Below are 19,753 nucleotides of genomic sequence, written 5' to 3' on the forward strand. Positions count from 1 at the left end.
GAATGGTTTCATTTCCCAGAGAAAAATTTATCGTGTAATCCATTCCCCAGAAGTACACTCGTTTTCATCGATTTGAAAATTAATGTTGCATTGGAATACTGAAGATAGTCATAGTGAAATTCTTTGCGTTACCTACGTTTTATGAAGAAAATTGTTGCTAACTTGTAACAATAGAACGAACGGTGATCTAGTATTGTCTTCTTTGCATTTTGATACGTGTGACGGATGACAATAAAAATCTTCCTGGCAGATTAAAACTGCCCTTTCGCTGACAGTGATCTTACTGGTTGAGCTATCCGGGCTCGCTTAAAGGTCATACACACTCTCTTTCGCAGCATGTCTCTGATTCCGAAAGACAAACAGTTTATTGGTTCAAAAGAAAATCCATTCTAATATCCTATTTTCATATTAGAGGAGCTCCTCGTTCAGGCCCTGGAATTCCGAAGGGTGGCTACTGGCCACTCTGTCATCATCTACCTTGGAGTGTAGAGGGGCAGGGGGTCAGCAACCATCTCTCCCGGCCGTTTTGCCGAATTGCTAAACCTTGGAGCCGCTGCGTCTCACACAAGTAGCTCCTCAGTTGGCATGACGAAGCTGAGAGCATCCCGTACCAGTCTTCCCACTAAGAAAAAAATTGATGGCAGTACCGGGAATTGAACCCCTCCGCACTGCAGCCATTTACGCTGACAGCTACGGAGGCGAACACATTCATATCTGTATCAGTGTTATTTTCTGCCACTTTCGTGACAGCTTTGTGACGTGTTAGTTGTTGTTGTTGTCTTCAGTCCTGAGACTGGTTTGATGCAGCTCTCCATGCTACTCTATCCTGTGCAAGCTGCTTCATCTCCCAGTACCTACTGCAACCTACATCCTTCTGAATCTGCTTAGTGTACTCATCTCTCGGTCTCCCTCTACGATTTTTACCCTCCACGCTGCCCTCCAATGCTAAATTTGTGATCCCTTGATGCCTCAAAACGTGTCCTACCAACCGATCCCTTTTTCTGGTCAAGTTGTGCCACAAACTTCTCTTCTCCCCAATCCTATTCAATACCTCCTCATTAGTTACGTGATCTATCCACCTTATCTTCAGTATTCTTCTGTAGCACCACATTTCGAAAGCTTCTATTCTCTTCTTGTCCAAACTAGTTATCGTCCATGTTTCACTTCCATACATGGCTACACTCCAAACAAATACTTTCAGAAACGACTTCCTGATACATAAATCTATATTCGATGTTAACAAATTTCTCTTCTTCAGAAACGCTTTCCTTGCCATTGCCAGTCTACATTTTATATCCTCTCTACTTCGACCATCATCAGTTATTTTACTTCCTAAATAACAAAACTCCTTTACTACTTTAAGTGTCTCATTCCTAATCTAATTTCCTCAGCATCACCCGATTTAATTTGACTACATTCCATTATCCTCGTTTTGCTTTTGTTAATGTTCATCTTATATCCTCCTTTCAAGACACTGTCCATTCCGTTCAACTGCTCTTCCAAGTCCTTTGCCGTCTCTGACAGAATTACAATGTCATCGGCGAACCTCAAAGTTTTTACTTCGTCTCCATGAATTTTAATACCTACTCCAAATTTTTCTTTTGTTTCCTTTACTGCTTGCTCAATATACAGATTGAATAACATCGGGGAGAGGCTACAACCCTGTCTCACTCCTTTCCCAACCACTGCTTCCCTTTCATGCCCCTCGACTCTTATTACTGCCATCTGGTTTCTGTACAAATTATAAATAGCCTTTCGCTCCCTGTATTTTACCTCTGCCACCTTTAGAATTTGAAAAAGAGTATTCCAGTCAACATTGTCAAAAGCTTTCTCTAAGTCTACAAATGCTAGAAACGTAGGTTTGCCTTTTCTTAATCTTTCTTCTAAGATAAGTCGTAAGGTCAGTATTGCCTCACGTGTTCCAACATTTCTACGGAATCCAAACTGATCTTCCCCGAGGTCTGCATCTATCAGTTTTTCCATTCGTCTGTAAAGAATTCGCGTTAGTATTTTGCAGCCGTGGCTTATTAAACTGATAGTTCGGTAATTTTCACATCTGTCAGCACCTGCTTTCTTTGGGATTGGAATTATTATATTCTTCTTGAAGTCTGAGGGTATTTCGCCTGTCTCATACATCTTGCTCACCAGCTGGTAGAGTTTTGTCATGACTGGCTCTCCCAAGGCCGTCAGTAGTTCTAATGGAATGTTGTCTACTCCGGGGGCCTTGTTTCGACTCAGGTCTTTCAGTGCTCTGTCAAACTCTTCACGCAGTATCGTATCTCCCATTTCGTCTTCATCTACATCCTCTTCTATTTCCATAATATTGTCCTCAAGTACATCGCCCTTGTATAAGCCTTCTATATACTCCTTCCACCTTTCTGCCTTCCCTTCTTTGCTTAGAACTGGGCTGCCATCTGAGCTCTTGATATTCATACACGTGGTTCTCTTCTCTCCAAAGGTCTCTTTAATTTTCCTGTAGGCAGTATCTATCTTACCCCTAGTGAGATAAGCTTCTACATCGTGTTAGTATCGTTCACAAATTATTTGACATTCTTGACGCTGTTCAGGAATAGGGCATCTCCGTCTAAATAATTTTGCTAAGACAAATGTTTTCGTATACATGTTAACTGGTAACAAAGAGTAACGATTGCAGATTCGATTTTGTGAGATCTACACATTTAGACATGACAAATTGATACTTGCTACTCCTACAATTTTTGACGCCAGACGTAAAGATTTGACTTGCCACCTAACCGAATAAGCATGATTTTCTTCTCCGTATTCACGGCAAATTCATGACGAAATGCCAAGCCTAGTGGGACAGTGGTTCATGCACTGGGTTCGAAGTCGAGAGGACGGCTTTCAGATCCGCATCTAGCCGCTCAATTTGCATTTTCCGTGTTTTCTTTAAATCGCTTGAGGGAACTTCCGGCATGGTTCATTTGGAAAGTTTACGGTCTATTTCCTTTCTCATACTTCCCAATTGTACGTTTTGCTTCATCTCTAATGGGCTCACAGTCAGTGAGACAGACTATTCTTCCTTCCTCGTAGATGAAATGTCGAATGACGTCGACCAAGTATTCTTGTGGACAGATTGGTGTAGACATGAGGCGACTGAAAGCTGACAATGCGCTGCTGAGAATGGGGTGTCTCTAAGATAACAACTTGCATTTTCTGTTGTTTCCTCAGTCTTTCCATTCAGCAGATCCGCTGGTTGTAATTATCGGTTACACGGTAATGTGTCGTCAGCGACGTCTGCTTATGTAGGCGGTTTTGGCGGTTGTTTACAAATGCAGACTGTCAGAACACCCATTCCAGTATTATGAAATCGTTTTATTTTCGGTTTGAGCCTTTAAAGCTGCGATACTTGCCTCGTAACAAATGTCAGGTTTCCAACTGCATTCACTTTAACGAAAGTGGGTGACGTCAGCTCAAAGACTATTCACACAACGCCCTTTGTCAGCGGTAAACTCCTTTCTCTGTTCTCTCTCTCGAAGCCATAAGTTGTTCGCAGCAGTGGAGCAGCGTGTGATATTAATGTCAGAGAGATATATATGTTGACGGGCAGGGCAAAACACCAGTAGTAAACAATCACTCGTTACAAAGAACGATATCGAAAATGTCTTCTTCTCGATGAGTTACTCGTCGAGCTTTTTGTACACTTCCGTGTTTTCTTCCCTCGAAGGAAATCCTTGTTTCATATCATTTACGAGTAAAACACCAATAGTTGAACATCGTAAGTGTAAATTTGTTAACAGGGAAGGTTCGATAATGGTTCTAAAGTACATAGAAACATCAGAGCTGCTGAACAGCAATTAAGAAAACAAATTTGCGATGTGTTATGTAACCTCACAGTAAACAAAACCCGAATTTTTGTGTGTTAAAAATTAATTTATACTTCGATGTGTATGTAAATAGAAATTTGAGTATCATCAGTAAAGGATGACCTAATATTAGACCTAATATTAAGAGATAATTGATTTCTTATATGTGACCGCCATTTCCTGAGGTATGTATACTCCGTATACGGGTACTTACTGAGTTCTTCTTATTAGAAGTCCAGTCAGTGCATGTTGCAAGGGCGCGTACTTTTCTCTTAAACAACAAAGCGATTGTGTGTGTTTACTCTTCCGAACAACAGTAGTAATTCTGCTGTTATCTTGCATTTCTGTAAACCAGAATACATTCTTGAGAACTTTTAATTAGAAAGTGAATAAGTGGTTCGGATCAAGATTTGAACCTGGTCCCGTTACTCAAACTGTCTGCTACCTCCCTCCACGCATGACGACTCAAAACAAATGTATGAAGGGAATGAATTTTTGTGGCATGTTTACGCAATTCTTTAAAGCTTAGAGCAATTTATCCCAAACGCGGTGTCACGAGTCTTACTATCTGAACTTACAAGAGATGCTCTTTTTGTTGTCACCGCAGTCGTAGTCTTCAGTCCGAAGACTGTCTTGATGTAACTCTCCAGGGTAGTCTTTCCTGTGCAAGCCTCATCATCTCTGAATAACGACTGCAACCTGTATCAACAGATTTATTCTTTCAGACGAGTTGTCACAAATGTCATCCAGGAAAATATTTGGGACTAGATCCAAAAATTTTCCTGGGCAGCGGTGGGGCGTGTGTTGCTCGCCATAGGAACACATTTTCATCGGCCAGGAGATGACAGTTCATCCTGATTTTAACACAGACTCGACTTTCACCATTGATGATGGTTTCACAAACTGAAGAAAACTGAGAAATTTACCTAGCTGCGCCAACTGTGACTCTGTGGCATTCTGTAATAGCCCCCTATACATATGACGTAGCATTATATTCACCAGAAGACGCAACGTAAAAGTTGCGAAACAGGTCGTGTGAGTCTCTAATCGACTTCAATAAATACAGCTATTGAGGAGTATTGGACTTTCCATTGTTTTATATTTTAACACCTGTGTGGAAACACCTTTTACTCTGTACGAATAGTCGTACTCACAAAATTCGAAGAGCTCACATTCCAAAAAGGGTCCAGAACATACACTACTACTCGCGTAATGATCACGACGTCATAATTGGAGAATTTAGGACTCATAGAGACACGCCCGTCAATCTTTCTGGATGCATTCCACCCACAAATGGAATGGGAAAGGGGGCTAATGAAACTGGTGGACTGAGTACGCTGCACAATACACTGGACGGTGACTAGGAGAGTACAGGTGTACGTGCAAAAACAGTAGAACATGGCCGATACTAGTGTATAAGCCATAGTGTCAGGAGTTGGTACCGTGATTGGTGACAGTCTTAAGGCCAAGATTGTCGAACTGGGTGTTCTCTTAGAATAGAAAGACGAGCGTGCGTCACAATTGAATCGAATGATGGCAGGCTTGTTCCCCACGCCTCTTGTGTGTAGGTCTCTGTCGTTACAGCAGGGAGATGGGGAAGGGAGCTTTTATGGCCACAGTGCCCGAGATAGCATCGCTGGTTGTGTGCCGCAGCCACAGCTGGCCAGGAAAGGAGGTGTGCAGTGCAGTGCAGCGCAGTGTTGTGCACAGCTGTTGAGGGCTCGAGCAGGGGCAGCACCAACCTGGCACCGAACCCACGTCGGATGTCCCCGGTTCACACTGCCTTAAACAGCCGCTGTCACACGGAGCAAAACGGTACTGTAGTAAGGCCTTAGAATAGCATTCTAGACGACGGCTGTTCAAATCCACGTCCGGCCATCCAGATTTAGTTTCTTCTTCTTTCCCTAAACCGTTAAGGGCATCTAAATGTATATTCCGCAAGCCACTAGATAGATCATGGCGTACGATACAACTTTCCATTATTATTCTACTTCTGACCTACTCCATTCGTGATCTGGCTCGTTCTAATTGTTCATTTTACATTTCTACTCTTGTGTCTTGCTTTTTAAATAGCATTCTAGATCGACAGTCATTATTCATCATAGTTTTACCAACCTACAAATGTCTCATATAACTTCAGAAGAACCAGGAGGGCTTTTCTTTTAAAAAGGCCCTCTTAAGTCATGATTTGGGCGCCTGTAACTTAAAGCTGTTTTGTACTCTAAAATCCCCAACCCTACCTCCCCTCCCCGGAAAAAAAACCTGAGCAACGTAAAACTGTCTTTCTGGCTCTACACGTACTCTTAATTTCTCGTGTGTTCTTCTCGTCACTGCTACGGGAGATACATTGTGGTTACAAAAAAATGGCCGCGCAGTCTTCTTGGAACAGCGGTTCCCTGAATTTATCAAACAGCGCTTCACGAGAGCTGCGCCGTCTTTCTTCCCAGGAATCTCATTTAAATTCCCATATAACATTTGTTACACTTTATTTTGGACTAAACCGAGCTGTTAGGATCACGGCAACGTGCGCCTTAATTCGTTCGATATATCGTGCCATGACTGCTGGATAAAGACTACAGCACTGGAACGGTACTCTAGAATTTGGGCCACTAGTGTGTTGCATCCATTTCCTTTATAGATGCATTGTATGTACTCAGAACCTTGCAACAAACAAAGTGTATCATTCCCTGATACTGATTTTGCGTGATTCTCCCACTTCATATCGCGCCTTAGTATTAACCCTAAATACTTAAACGATGTGACGTTGTCAAATGTTCACCACGAATCTTCTAATCAGCTCCTACCGAGTTCATTCTCTTTGTTATACGCACTGCGTTAAATTTACCTACGTTTAGAAAAAAGCTGCCACTCATTACTCAAAGTGTAAATTTTGCATCTTTCTGCCTTTCCTTAAAATCATTTGACGACGATGCTTTCGTTACACAACCACATCGTCACCGAACAATGTGTTAATGCTGCTTAAAATACCTCATGAATCGTTCATCGAATATTGAAAATGTAGAAGGCACATCGGACGTTCCTTTAGTTTCTGTGGTCAGCCGCCCAGTACAACCTGTTGGTTTCTTTTAGTCAAATATTCCTCGACGGAAACAGACATTTGCGACTAATCTCAGTATAATCAGTTCCTCGTTACTAGCTGACGATATGGCACAGTGTTGAACGCCTATTGGAAATCTGGGAATACAGGATTTATCTTTTCACATCTATCTGTTTGCGAGATGTCGTATGACCAACAAGAAACTTGTTTTCCTCCAGGAACGTCATATTGTTTGGTCGCACAACACACTCTAGGATCTTGCAAAAGACTGATATCTATTGGAGGACACCGCCGATTTCCGATCCTAACATTTCCCTATCCGATATTGTACTGTCTCTAATGACCTTCCCGTTGGCAGGAGATTAGGCCCTTATCAAACATTCTCCTTTCCTTCCTTCAGCGTCTGATATTTCAGTGTTGGATGATTGTGGGGCAATCATGAATACGCTGACTCCTAAGAAAGTGAACTGACTATAAACTGCAGTGTCTTCTTCTTCAAAACTTGTCTCGGTCTGAGAGTTATCATCTTAAGACGGACTACATGTTTTGCGGATGCCGTCTTCCCTGTGTCCACATGGTCTACATTAACGGTGTTGTCACTGAAACTCGCCGATTAAATTTCATTCCAACGCGCAGTTCAAGAGCGTAAAACATGCGTATCAATAAGCGTAACAGTTTCAGACTTGTATTCGTTGAAAGAAGCCAGTCTACACGGCTGTTTTTCATTTGCATTTTATTTTGGTGTAATATGGCGATTCGGCTGTGTAGTTATTCTCAAGTAAAGTCTTTTACCCGTTAACTACACATGGTTTGAGTTAGTCGTGTAATCACTCGGGCAGTCCGTGGTTGGCCGGGCTTAAAAGCTGTAGCCACGGAATTCCGTTCAGTGCAAACAGTAGCGCACGGCTATGAGATTTATTATTGCGTTGCGAGGGAGCACTGAACTCGGTGCTCCGTCACAGTAATGAATGGCACAGTTCGTAGCGAGCAGTGAACTGGGTTAAACGTTTTCTTAGAGGATGATTACACAGCCGAAACTCAATGGTATACAAATAATAAAATGCAAATTAAAAGCAGACGAGGAAACTTTTTTCTTTCTAGAAGTTTAGGTTAAGCATGAATGTGACCGTTATGAATGCCAACTGAAACCACGAATTGTTTGCAACCTGTCACGTTTATTATGCTTATCACTTCGCGTGTAGAAGGGTTATACTTACGTCGTCATGTGAATTACTATGGCGTGGATATGTTACATGTTCGACTTCATGGTAACTTTTAGCGGTCACAGTCAGCTTTTTCCAGACCCTTTACACCAGTTAGTTTCCTGCAAACTTTTGGGTTCTAGTAAACCATCTTCGTTTACTACTTTTGTAGAAATGATGTGAATAAGAATGGCAAAGAAGCCTTTGACGACTGAAAGTGTGTGTACCGCAGATTACCAAAATATATCCAGGCCTTATTGACTAACATAAATCCGACAAGTAGTGGTGTAATCATTCGGAACCCATATTGGGGAGTATAATAAACGCATCTGGTTCCACTAGTTTGTAATTTTAATTGACTGACATTCTTTAATAAGCCTGGCACAAATTACAGATTGAGTCTACGCTCTCACTGTACAATATTTCTTTCAGTTGTTCCGTTACCTTCCTTTAGGAGAGCAACTTTGACCAGTAAATGTATACTGAGTGTAAATTCTTCTGCAGATGTACCACTACAAAAAATGACGAAGATACTTAATCAAGAAACTGCAGTTAGATGGCTGTTAATAAATCCTTGTTCATTTCCACAATTATCTCGCCAGTCTTCCAGCGGCGTGGAAATTCTTTTAATGATATTGAAAATCATAAATTACCTAACGCAAAAGAAGGCGTGGAGATCTAAAGCACGTTTGTTTCTCATTAAAGTAAATATAACAGATGTAGTTATAATTTTACTGCGTGGTTTAGCGATACTTCTGACGAATATGAGCTTGTAGTGAAATTATTAATGTGGCCAGTTATATAGACGTATACACCAGCAGTTGGGTTGCATTGCGAAAATCGCAATAAGTAGACTAGCATTTCCGCCAAACATCCCCCTCCCTCACTTAAAAAAAAGGAAATAAATAAATAAAATAAAGTAAAATAAAGCAGGGACATATAACCTCAAAACTCGTCTTAGCTACTTTGCTATGGCGGCGCATTTCATATTGACCAGGCAGTCGGAACAGAATAATCTGTAGGACCGGCGGACCGGCACTTATTCGTGGTTGTACGTCATGAAGAAGAGGAATTCCGTCAAGAGGTTTACTGGTATTGTGTTTTAATATTAGTAATTGAGTTCAGTATTCCAGCAGTTCAATTTGGTCCAGGAATAAGTTGAATAGTTCAGCGTTGTATTTTCAGCTAAGAACAACACAGGACAACAAATTAGTCAACCTTCTCAGGAAACGATCACGTTACTACCGTAAAACACCACCTCTGATATTGAAAATGACCTCAATTCTGTAAGGAAGTGTGTCCACTTGTGTCTTCAGCTATGCAATGTCCAGATGAAGCCACTTATTGGTGATCAGGTCCCCTAAAGATACCAAATTGCAGAGATGTTGTTTGCCACGTATCACCCGCTGTGCGAAATTGTTCCAGACATTTTCTGTGGAAATCGGGTGATGCAGCGGGCTAATCGACGTGCTGTAGGGTGCCTTAGTGTTCGTCAAACCAGGAACGTATGCTTGAAGCCCTGTGATCACAGCTGTTATAGTTTTGGAAGACGGATGTGTCCACAGCATATTCATGGTGAAGAAATAGAACACTTGGTCGCCGATAATGGTCAAATGAATATCGCGGCCTCATGTTCGCGGTATATCGAGTGGGTTCAAATCATGGTACGAAAAACACCCCCAAAACATGACAGCACCACCTTCAGCCTGGACTAAATCCTCCAGACACCGGAAGGTAAACCCATCATTGGGCGTTCGGTGCCCTCGACGCCTTGACTCAAGGGAAAGGTGAAGAAACTGCGACTCATCGGACTGTACTCTCCAGTTCGTATGTTTTTTGTTCCATTGAAGACGTGCAGCGTTTTGTGCCGCTGTGAGGAATGGCCTTCTGACTCCAGTTGTCATTACATGCAGTTCCCTTCGCTCGAAAACTGGTGATATGGACTTGCATTCACGGTCAGCAGCAATTACTACGAGGTTTGATACCGATTATGATTGACAAGACGTGTTGTACAATTCCATTCCCTGTCGTTTAGGATCTTTTGACGATCACCTTTCTTCCGCCATGTTAAAAGCTTTGAGTTGTATGCGTACACCACTCCTTGTTGGTGGACAGACCGCGTTGATTCACCCAGATTGGGGAACTCCATTCACAGTGTGGTCATGAGCATCTCCAAACAGGCTCCTTTTTACCATTCTGTGTGCACGTCGACCCGTCTTACTTTGCGGTTCGAAACAACGGACTGTCACAAAAGCACCACTACGCTGCCATGACTTCGGCCAAGCAGTACAGGGTCACATGACCATCAGCTAGTAATTGTACACTATCTGCAGCGCTCCAGACCGACCTTTGTTTTCTTTTAAGGGGGTCAGTCAAATTTTGTCTGGTAATCAAGGGTATCGTAAGTGACCTGGAGAGCCGTCGTTTTGTCTACGGTTATCGTTGATCTGTGATGTATCCATCGCACTTGGTAAAGTGTTGTGGGAAATGTCATGTCGCTCTGCGCTTCGGATCCCACGGTGAACTACAATTAACAAACTCTTAACTTATTCAAATTGCAGTAAAATTTCCGTATATCTGTACTTCTAGATTGTGGACCGGGAAGTGGCTGTGACAGTGGGGTTGCTGGCAAGGATGGAAAGTCTCAAGCAGTTCTCAAACAAGGGATAATGTTTGTTTCAACTGGTGTCGAATCCTGCCTCGGGCATGGATGTGTGTGATATGCCCTTAGGTTAGTTAGGTTTAAGTAGTTCTAAGTTCTAGGAGACTGAGGACCTCAGATGTTAAGTCCCATAGCGCTCAGAGCCATTTGAACCAATTGAACCTCATCCACATGCAGATTACCTCGCATTCCCAAGCACTATCCGCGGAATTTCATATACGCTGCATGTTAACTTCGCGGAGACGACATCTTGTGAACTGTCATCTCGTGATAAACGGATTGTGGGCATGTTCACTGACAAGAGATCACATTTCGTCCGTAAAATACAGGTAATTTTCATTTTGAAACTAGATTTTTGTTTTCTGATAATCTGATCGTATTGTCTTTCGAATCTAAAGTTTTCCGCCTGTACCGACAGCGTGATAGACTTTGTTGTACGTCCTAGAAGAATGTACCAAGAGAGAGCTGCATCATGGATTGCCGCCACGCTCTCGTGAGAGGCGCACTGGAGACGGTGTAACACTGTCGTGCAAGCAACGGTGTGGCTGATAGAACTTTTACAATTCTTTAAACGCAGTATGTTAAAAGATCAAATAGTTGACTGCAGATAGTGTATGCGAAACAACGGTTTTGAGCCTAAGTGTCATAGCGTTGAACAGGGTGTTTCAAAAAGAATGAGGTAATTTCAAAACTCTATATTTATTGGCTAAAACATAATGCAAACTTAGGATGATTTGCAAAATACTCAGAAAATCTTAAGTTTTTGCTATACTGTTACAAATGCTTCCTGTATCCAGCAGCAGCACGAACAACATCTAGACGACAGCTAAATTCGTCATAAACTTTACACAATGTACCTGCTTTTACAGAATTTAAGGCGGATGTTGTTCTCTTCTTCACTTCGTCTGTGTCGCGAGGTAAAGAGGGGTGAACACACTGTCCTTCACAAAAAAAAATTCGCATCGATTCAAGTCCAGCAATCTTGAAGCCCAAGAATGCAGTGCAGTGTCTCGGGGTCCCGTGCGCCCTACCCAGCGTCGAGGCAGCGTGCCATTGAGAAACTGGTGCACGTTGTTGTGCCAGTGTGATGGAGTTCCATCCTGTTGGAAATGAAGTCGTCGGGGTGGTCCTGAAGTCGTGGAAGAAGCCGGTTACGCAGCATTTGAAGGTAGCTCAACGCTGGACCCCGAGCTACTGACCTGTATTCTTGGCCTCATAGATAGCCAGATATGACACCATGCGGTTTTTTCCTTATAGAAAAGTGTGTTTATCTCCCCCTTACCTCGTGACACAGACGTAGTGAAGAATAGCATAACAGGTACCATAACTTCGTAAAAGCAGATACATTGTGTAAAATTTGATGAATTTAGCTATTGTCTAGATATTGTTCGTGCTGCTGCTGGACACATGGAGCGTTTGCAATAGAAAAAAAAACTTAAGAGTTTGTGAATATTGTATAATTCATTCCATATTTGTAATACGTTTTGATCAATAAATTTGGAGTTTTGAAATCAGGTCATTCTTTTTGTAACACCCTGTATAAGGGGCTATAAAAAAGCTCCAGTTCGAAGACCGTACAGTGCAGACCCTGTATGCCAATCAGACAAATTCTCGTTGCACATGAAACGTCGTCCCCTCAAGGTGGTTTTTAAGGGACCGAATGAGCGATAGTCACATTGGAAGAGATCAGGAGTATAGAGCGGATATTAGTGTGTGTTCCCACTGGAGTGGCATAACTTCTGGGTTCCAACATTTTTATATGGGGACGTGCGTAAACATGAAGCAGCAGCACCCGTTGTCGCAGTTTTCCCGGACTTGTCGCATTAATTCCATGCCGTAACGCTACAATGTGATTGGGGCACCGACGATGCACGACACCACTGCACCATTGACGCTTTCGACTGTGATTCCCAGTAGTGCCACCAGCTTTCATCGGTGCAACCGTGCACTCGAGGAAAGTGTTCCCTTCAACATTGAAACGAATCAGGTGCTTCAGGCAAACAGCCGTCCGGATTGCATTTCGTTCGGTATTCAATGCCCGGGGTATCCACTGGCTGGCAGACCTTACGGTCTGGATAATGTGTTGCATTCCACCGAGGATGATATCGAGATCCTTTCCTAGCGCACGAATGTTTATACCCCGGTCCTCCCTAATCTCATCATCAAACGTCCTCTTGTTGTTCGTAATGGATGAGGCTAATCTCCCAGATTTTGTGTCGAATCGCGACCTAATCAGAACGTGGCGCACCGTTCCACAATGGTGGTTTCCGACAGACGTGCTGCCCCGTGCACATTTTTCATTCTCCGGTCGCCAGTCAAGAAAAGAATAACAGCACGTTATTCCTGTTTAGATGCATTTGGTAATAACGTCGCCATAGTTTACATTTCCGCATTTAACGCATGCACGCACGATGGCAAGACAGGAATGCCACACCAATTCCTTGTCGGTTTTTATATTCCACACCAGTCGCGCTACGTTGTATATACGCTATAGCAACGCCCTCAAACGGCAACTTTTAGTTCGCCCCCCTTATAACTGAGCATAGCGATTTTGAGAACAGTAAAGTGTGTCGTTTTAAGTTCTCTCATCTTATTTTCGAAATTTTTGTCCATATTGAGTTCTCTAAAGAATTTACTTAGCTAGATGCCCTGAGAAAGATACGAAGGCAGTTCAAAAGTAATCTCCGTTTTCACGTAGCACAGGAAGTCGAAGGGGAAGGTGGGACACCACTCACTACTTTCACGCCGTAGATCAGTGTGCTTGGAGCTGCGTTAACTAGAAACGCACATTTCTTCTCTTTAGACTACAACAAACGTTCAAAATCAGCGTCTCTATGGAAAATATCGCCAAATATTGAATCCGTTCTGTAATACGGGTTTTAGTGGTAACAAATCTCAAAGCTGTGAACACTGACATTGAAATTTGTATTGTGTATGGATCCGAATGTAATATACGAAGGTGACCTCTCGTGGAAATCGGGTTTTCTGCCGGATATCAGCGTCTTCCAGACACGATATTTCGACGTCATTACTTGACGTCTTCATCAGGTGTTCCCTGAGACTGCCGGATATCAGCGTCTTCCAAACACGATATTTCGACGTCAAGTAATGTCGTCGAAATATCGTGTTTGGAAGACGCTGATATCCGACAGAAAACCCGATTTCCACGAGATGCCATCAAATCGCCGGGAAAGTCTAAGAAATTACATATACGAAGGTGTTTAACAGGGAAGGATGAATGTTCATAGTAAGTTGACGTCCGCATGTAGACCGCAACAGAAGGGAACCGGTACAGAATATTCAAGATAAAATTCGTGAAAATCAGCGTTTACCGCTATTTCAACTGATCAGCAGCTTTCTTCAGACGAACTATGACAGTTCGCTTGTTATTCGCTTTATTACTAGTTTAGCTCTTCAGCCGAAAAGACATTCAGATCTTCATTGTCCCGATGGTGACTTATTAAATGTTAGAGCTCCGCTAGCACAATCATTAGAATATTCCACACTCACACTTTGCGTTGAACATTTAACAGACTCCATCATGGCAATAAAGATCTAAAGGTGTTATCGGCGGAGCTAGTAATAAAGCAAATAATACCCAGCCTTAGACGGTTTATCGACATATTAATTCCTAACGGTCATTATGTTCTCTGCAGACGATGCGTCCCTGCATTTGCTAAATTCCTAGGAGTGTTTTGGAAAAAACTGACTGAGCAGTCGAAGCACCACAAGTTGTGCATTCATTGGAAGATAAATGCTTCAGTCTGAATGGCGACTGTGTAGAGAAGTTATGCAAAGATGTAGCTTTAAGATTTTCTCAATAAATTTATGTATTAGTGTATTCTACGTACAGCCTAATACAATTTCGTTTCCGAACTGCTGCTGACAATTGCGCCGGGATCATCTGCGACGTATGTCAACGATTTCCTGTTTTAGATATTGACCCAAGTCACCCTCTAGTTTCGTGTGTATCGATACCTCCGCCTTGATGGGCGTAATTTGATAATTTTTTTGTTGAAACATGGACACTTGTTTTACTTAACGTGAGTTGTTTCATGTCTACCACACCCATGATCTCGCCTAGTCCATGCCATAGCGAATCTGAGGGCATAAACTTTGAGGTATTAACCACTATTAGAAAGGTTGTGACTTCGGTTTTTGTCGAGTGAGCTTGCCAACTCTAGCTTCTCTCACGTGGCACCCGGAAAACCCTAGGCGAACACGTGGATGCTGTATTTATTGGCGTCTCAAGAGTTTTAGACCCAGCACTACACAAACGCTTATTGAAGAAAGTTCACTGATAAAGGAGTATCAAACGAAATCTGCGAATGAATTGACGTCTTGGTACGGAAGACTTAGTATGTTGTTTTGAATGTCGAGTTATCGACAGGGAAGTGAGATCTTTCCTGTTCACGTATATTAATTATCTGGAAAGCAATAGTAACATCAGACTTTCATTTGCAGGTAATGAATTTGAGAAAAGTATCGCGGCAAGCAAATCTCGATAAGAGTGCAAAGTATAGCGTAGATCTGAAAGTGTGCATTTTACAGAGTGCAGAAACGTAATATCCTATGACTGAAATATCAATGACACACAGTTGCAATCAGTTAACTCCTGCAATCACCTAGGGGCAACAGGTTGTGAGAAAATGAAAGATAACATAAGATCAGTCATAGGTAAAGTAGCAGACCGATTTTAGTTCATTGAACTGGTACACGGTTGCAGATACACACCAACCATCTTCCGAAAGCCTACTTACAAAGTTTAAAGAACTGCATACGTACTCTGTGAAATACTACGAGGTGCATACCAGAGGGTACTTGGCATGGTACCACATAGGGTTTTTTCCCGTTCTGCCTCGTTTCGACTGTCGGTAGAATAGCGCCTACGGGACTGGTACGTAGGTGGCTGAAGGAACATCTCTAAATTCTTCATTTAACATGGGCACATGAAACTTAACGCACATCTTCATAACACTCTGGAAGCTACCTAATGGTATGCGGCATAGGGTACTTCTGGTATCACTAATTGATAACCCCCCCCCCCCCCCCGTACCCTAATCACTTGCGAATAGCGCTTGGGAAGAATGATTGTCGGTAAGCCGTATTGCCTTGCCTTTAATTTCTCGAATTTTGTCGTCGTCGTCATCGCGAGACATTTATATGCAAGATGTGTGTGGGAGAAAGTAACACGCTGTCCGACTCTTCCCGGATAGTGCTCTCTCGAAATTTCATTATTAAACCTCCCCGTGATGCACAACGTCTCTCCTGCAACGTCTACCAATGGAGCTTGTTGAGCTTCTAGGTAACGCTCTCGCGCCGACTAAACGACCCCGTGACGAAACGCGCCGCTCTTCGTTGGATCATTCTCTCTCTCTCTCTCTCTCTCTCTCTCTCTCTCTCTCTCTCTCTACCTTCCACCTCCCACCTCCTCTCCTTATTAAGCCACGTTCTTCGCGGATGAGTTACACTTATACCTATGAATCTGTCTGGCATATGCCTTTCTTACTGTTTCGTGTGGTCATTCCACTTAAGATCGCTCTGGATAATTAATCCTAAATAGCTGTTGTTTCCAGCAGTTTCTCATCAGTTGTGTATTTGTGCAATAGCGGCTTTCTTCTCCTATCTGTGCGCAGCATGTTACACTAGCTTAGCAGTCCCGCTTCTCTCGCGTGAACTGTATGGCCTGCAGAGATGTTTGTTTTTATTTAATTGAATTTTTATGCTGTTCACAGACTGCAACACCTTCTAAGAAATTGAAGCTAAGTAAGGCCATATAAGAATGGTCTTCACCGACTGAACGTCTGACCAAAAAACTATTCTGGTAGCTGACCTCTATAGTTTTTGTTAATCATACCTTTAGCGTTCTTGTTGAGGTACTTCCATGATAATTTTCATTCCGTAACAAATATTTCTTAATATCTTATCGAGAAGTGAATTACAAATTTTCATAAATTTACCTTTAATATTTTTTAATGTAAGGAAATATTTCCTGAAAAAATTTCATCCCCTATTGTACTCCCTTAGCTGTTGAACCTCCGGAAACACTAAAACACGCACTCTTTATTTCTAATCGAGAATTCAAATACCAATTATCATAGATGTAGTCTAAAAATCCTTTAGTAGTCCTTCAGTAATTATTTACTTTCAAAAAACTTTCACCCACTATTTTACTCCCTTTGTGGTTGAATTTCCAAAAATGTTAAACACAATTTTCTTGTTTTCTGACTGAGAAACCAAATGCCAGTTTTCATAGTTCTGGCTTCGAAATCCCCTTAATAGCGACGTACTTTGAAAGAGCCTCTTATTGCCTGTTTCACCCCCCCCCCCCCCCCCCCCTTAGCAGTGGAATTTCGGACAATTCCTTCTTAAGCGATGCGTACAGTATAAGCTCCACACATTCTCCAAACTTAGTTTCTGCCCTGGGCGATGACGAGTCAGTGGATCAGGCTGACTCTGTTTTATTCACTTTTGTGTTGAATTTCAAAAACAGTGAAACACGTATTTTTCGTCGCTAAATGAGAAGCGAAACACCAGTTTTCAAACATTTAGCTTTGAAAATGCTTTCGCAATGAAATATTTTCATAAAACGCTTCATCCCCTATTTTATCCATTTAGAGGTTGAATTTCCAAAAACACTGAAACACTATTTTTTCCAACTGAGAAGCCAAATGTAAATGTTCATAGATATAACTTTAAAACGCTTTCATAATAAAGAAATTGTCATGAAAATCATACCCCTATTTCACCCCCTTAGGGATTCAGTGTACAAAACCACTGGAACACGTATATTTTTAATTTGTAGCCATGAGGTTGAAGACCAATGTTCATAGATGAAGCTGAAAAATACTTTAGTAGTTCTTTAATAAAGATATATTTTCAAAAACGTTTTCACCCACTATTTCATGCCCGTAGTGTTAAATTTCCAAAAATGCCGAGACGTGTATTTCTTTATTTCTGACCGAAAAACAGATACCAATTTTCGTAGTTCTACGTCAAAATTGCCTTAATAGCGAGGTTAAAAAAAAGCTTCGCCTATTTCATCCTCTTGGCGTTTGTATTTCGAAAAATCCCTTTTCCGGATTTCAAGTTTGTATCTTTAGCGGTTTGGACTGCGTGAGAGTCAGTCAGGACATAGCTCATTTGCGTTCAGAATCAACTGCCAGAGCCTGCACTATTTATTAGTCCATTGCAGGTCATTGTGCAAATCGATGCTGTCTTCTGGCGTTGCTACTTTCTTATAGACAAACGCATGGTCCGCGAATAGTCTTAAAGAGAAACGGACACTTTTGCTACATAATTTACGTACGAACATTGCAAACAGTAACGGTCCTATCAAACTTCCATGGGGTACTCCGAAAATCATCTTCACATTTGTCGATTTTGTTCCGTTAAGAGCGGTTTTTTTCCTCTAAACGGCAATGTCGGACGGTATCAAATGCCTTCCTGAAGTCTGCTTTACTTACGGCAAGGTTATTTTGTTATCGCTACAAACTGTCGTACCCATGTATTCGTGTCAGATGACAGGTACCACTTTCGGTCGATTGATATTTCAGTCATACGATACTACCTTTCGGTGTTTTGTGAACTACAAGTAGCCAGTCTTTGTTACACTTGGAAATCTGAGCAATATCTTACTGTATGATTGTGCAGCTTTTTTTCAAATAGTACTTCATTCTAGATAATTCCATCATCTCCAAAAGTTTGAGGCTGCTATTCATATTGTCTGCAAGGTAGTTCACCCTTTCATTACCACTGGAACGTAAGCCTCGGTTGCACCTGTAGGCTGTGTTATTTTCCAGTTCGTCAACCCTCGATCCTCCTCAACTCCCTATAGTCACATCGAATTACTTCACACCTGCCGACAGACAACCCAGTGAACAATTTGCAAAGCGGGCATGTGTCGTGCTTTCCTGGTCTGTTCGTGTCTTCGAACGTTTGCCGTGTCACACACAGTGCCCATATAGAGCACCTGTTATGTGAGATAAAAAGTTGCACCTGTTATGTGAGATAAAAAGTTGGAGAGATGCTGTTTCGCTCACCCGTCTCTGTTTTCTGTATGTCTTGTAGTTTTTCCGTCACCTACTGGTACTATGAATAACCCTGTGTGCCCCTTCACTGCCCGTATTGGAATATGAAACAGCGACAAATGTTTCTTTCATTTTGTTACTTCTAATTACGACAGTAATTAAAATAAACGTACATTAATGTCTGTCACTTCGAAAAAATTGCTAGTGGAAGGGGTAATATAAAACATGAACAATAACGTTACTAAAACACTTATTTGTGTCGATGTCTCAAAGGTAACATGCTGCATTCTCCTTACTGTGGAAATTTTTGTGTGCTATCCCTCATGATCGTACTTTATTCATGGACTTGTGTGGTGCCGAGACAGATGCTTTTGGGAAGTCGAGAAATACTGCATCCACCTGCCACGTGGCTTGCAGGATGTCGAGAGAAGGAAGCAGAAGTTTCGTTTGTCATGATCGACGTAATCTGGCTGGCAAGTGTGGCCGAGCGGTTCTAGGCGCTTCAGTCTGAAACCGCGCGACCGCTACGGTCGCAGGTTCGAATCCTGCCTCGGGCATGGATGTGTGTGATGTCCTTAAGTTATTTAAGTTTCTAAGTTCTTGGGGACTGATGACCTCAGATGTTATTCCCGTAGTGTCAAGCAGTTTATTGCTCCCTCCTACGCATATCTCGCGAAGAGACCATGAGGATAAAATCAGAGATTAGAGCCCACTCAGAGACATACCGACAATTCTTCTTTCCACGAACAATCAGAGACTGGAATAGAAGGGAGAACCGATAGAGGTACTCGAGGTACCCTCCGCCACACACCATCAGGTGGCTTGCGGAGTATGGATGTAGATGTAGATGTTGATAGTGCTCAGAGCCATTTGAATCATTTTTTGACGTTTTCGCTGCCTTCGACGTGGAAGTACCCGCTTTACATTTCTCAGATTTTGTCTGAGGTAGGGAAGTCTGGAATGGGGTCCATTCAGCC

The 19,753-nt window shown here is 42.2% G+C and overlaps 1 protein-coding gene across 5 annotated transcripts in view; it reads left to right on the forward strand.

The window, feature by feature from the left end:
- LOC126355833 (transmembrane protein 47) overlaps window positions 1-19,753 on the forward strand; it is a 361,809-nt gene that overhangs the window by 260,178 nt on the left and 81,878 nt on the right. The window lies entirely within an intron of this gene.

Source organism: Schistocerca gregaria, chromosome 3 (assembly GCF_023897955.1).
Source record: "Schistocerca gregaria isolate iqSchGreg1 chromosome 3, iqSchGreg1.2, whole genome shotgun sequence".
In the NCBI taxonomy this organism is placed as follows: domain Eukaryota; kingdom Metazoa; phylum Arthropoda; class Insecta; order Orthoptera; family Acrididae; genus Schistocerca; species Schistocerca gregaria.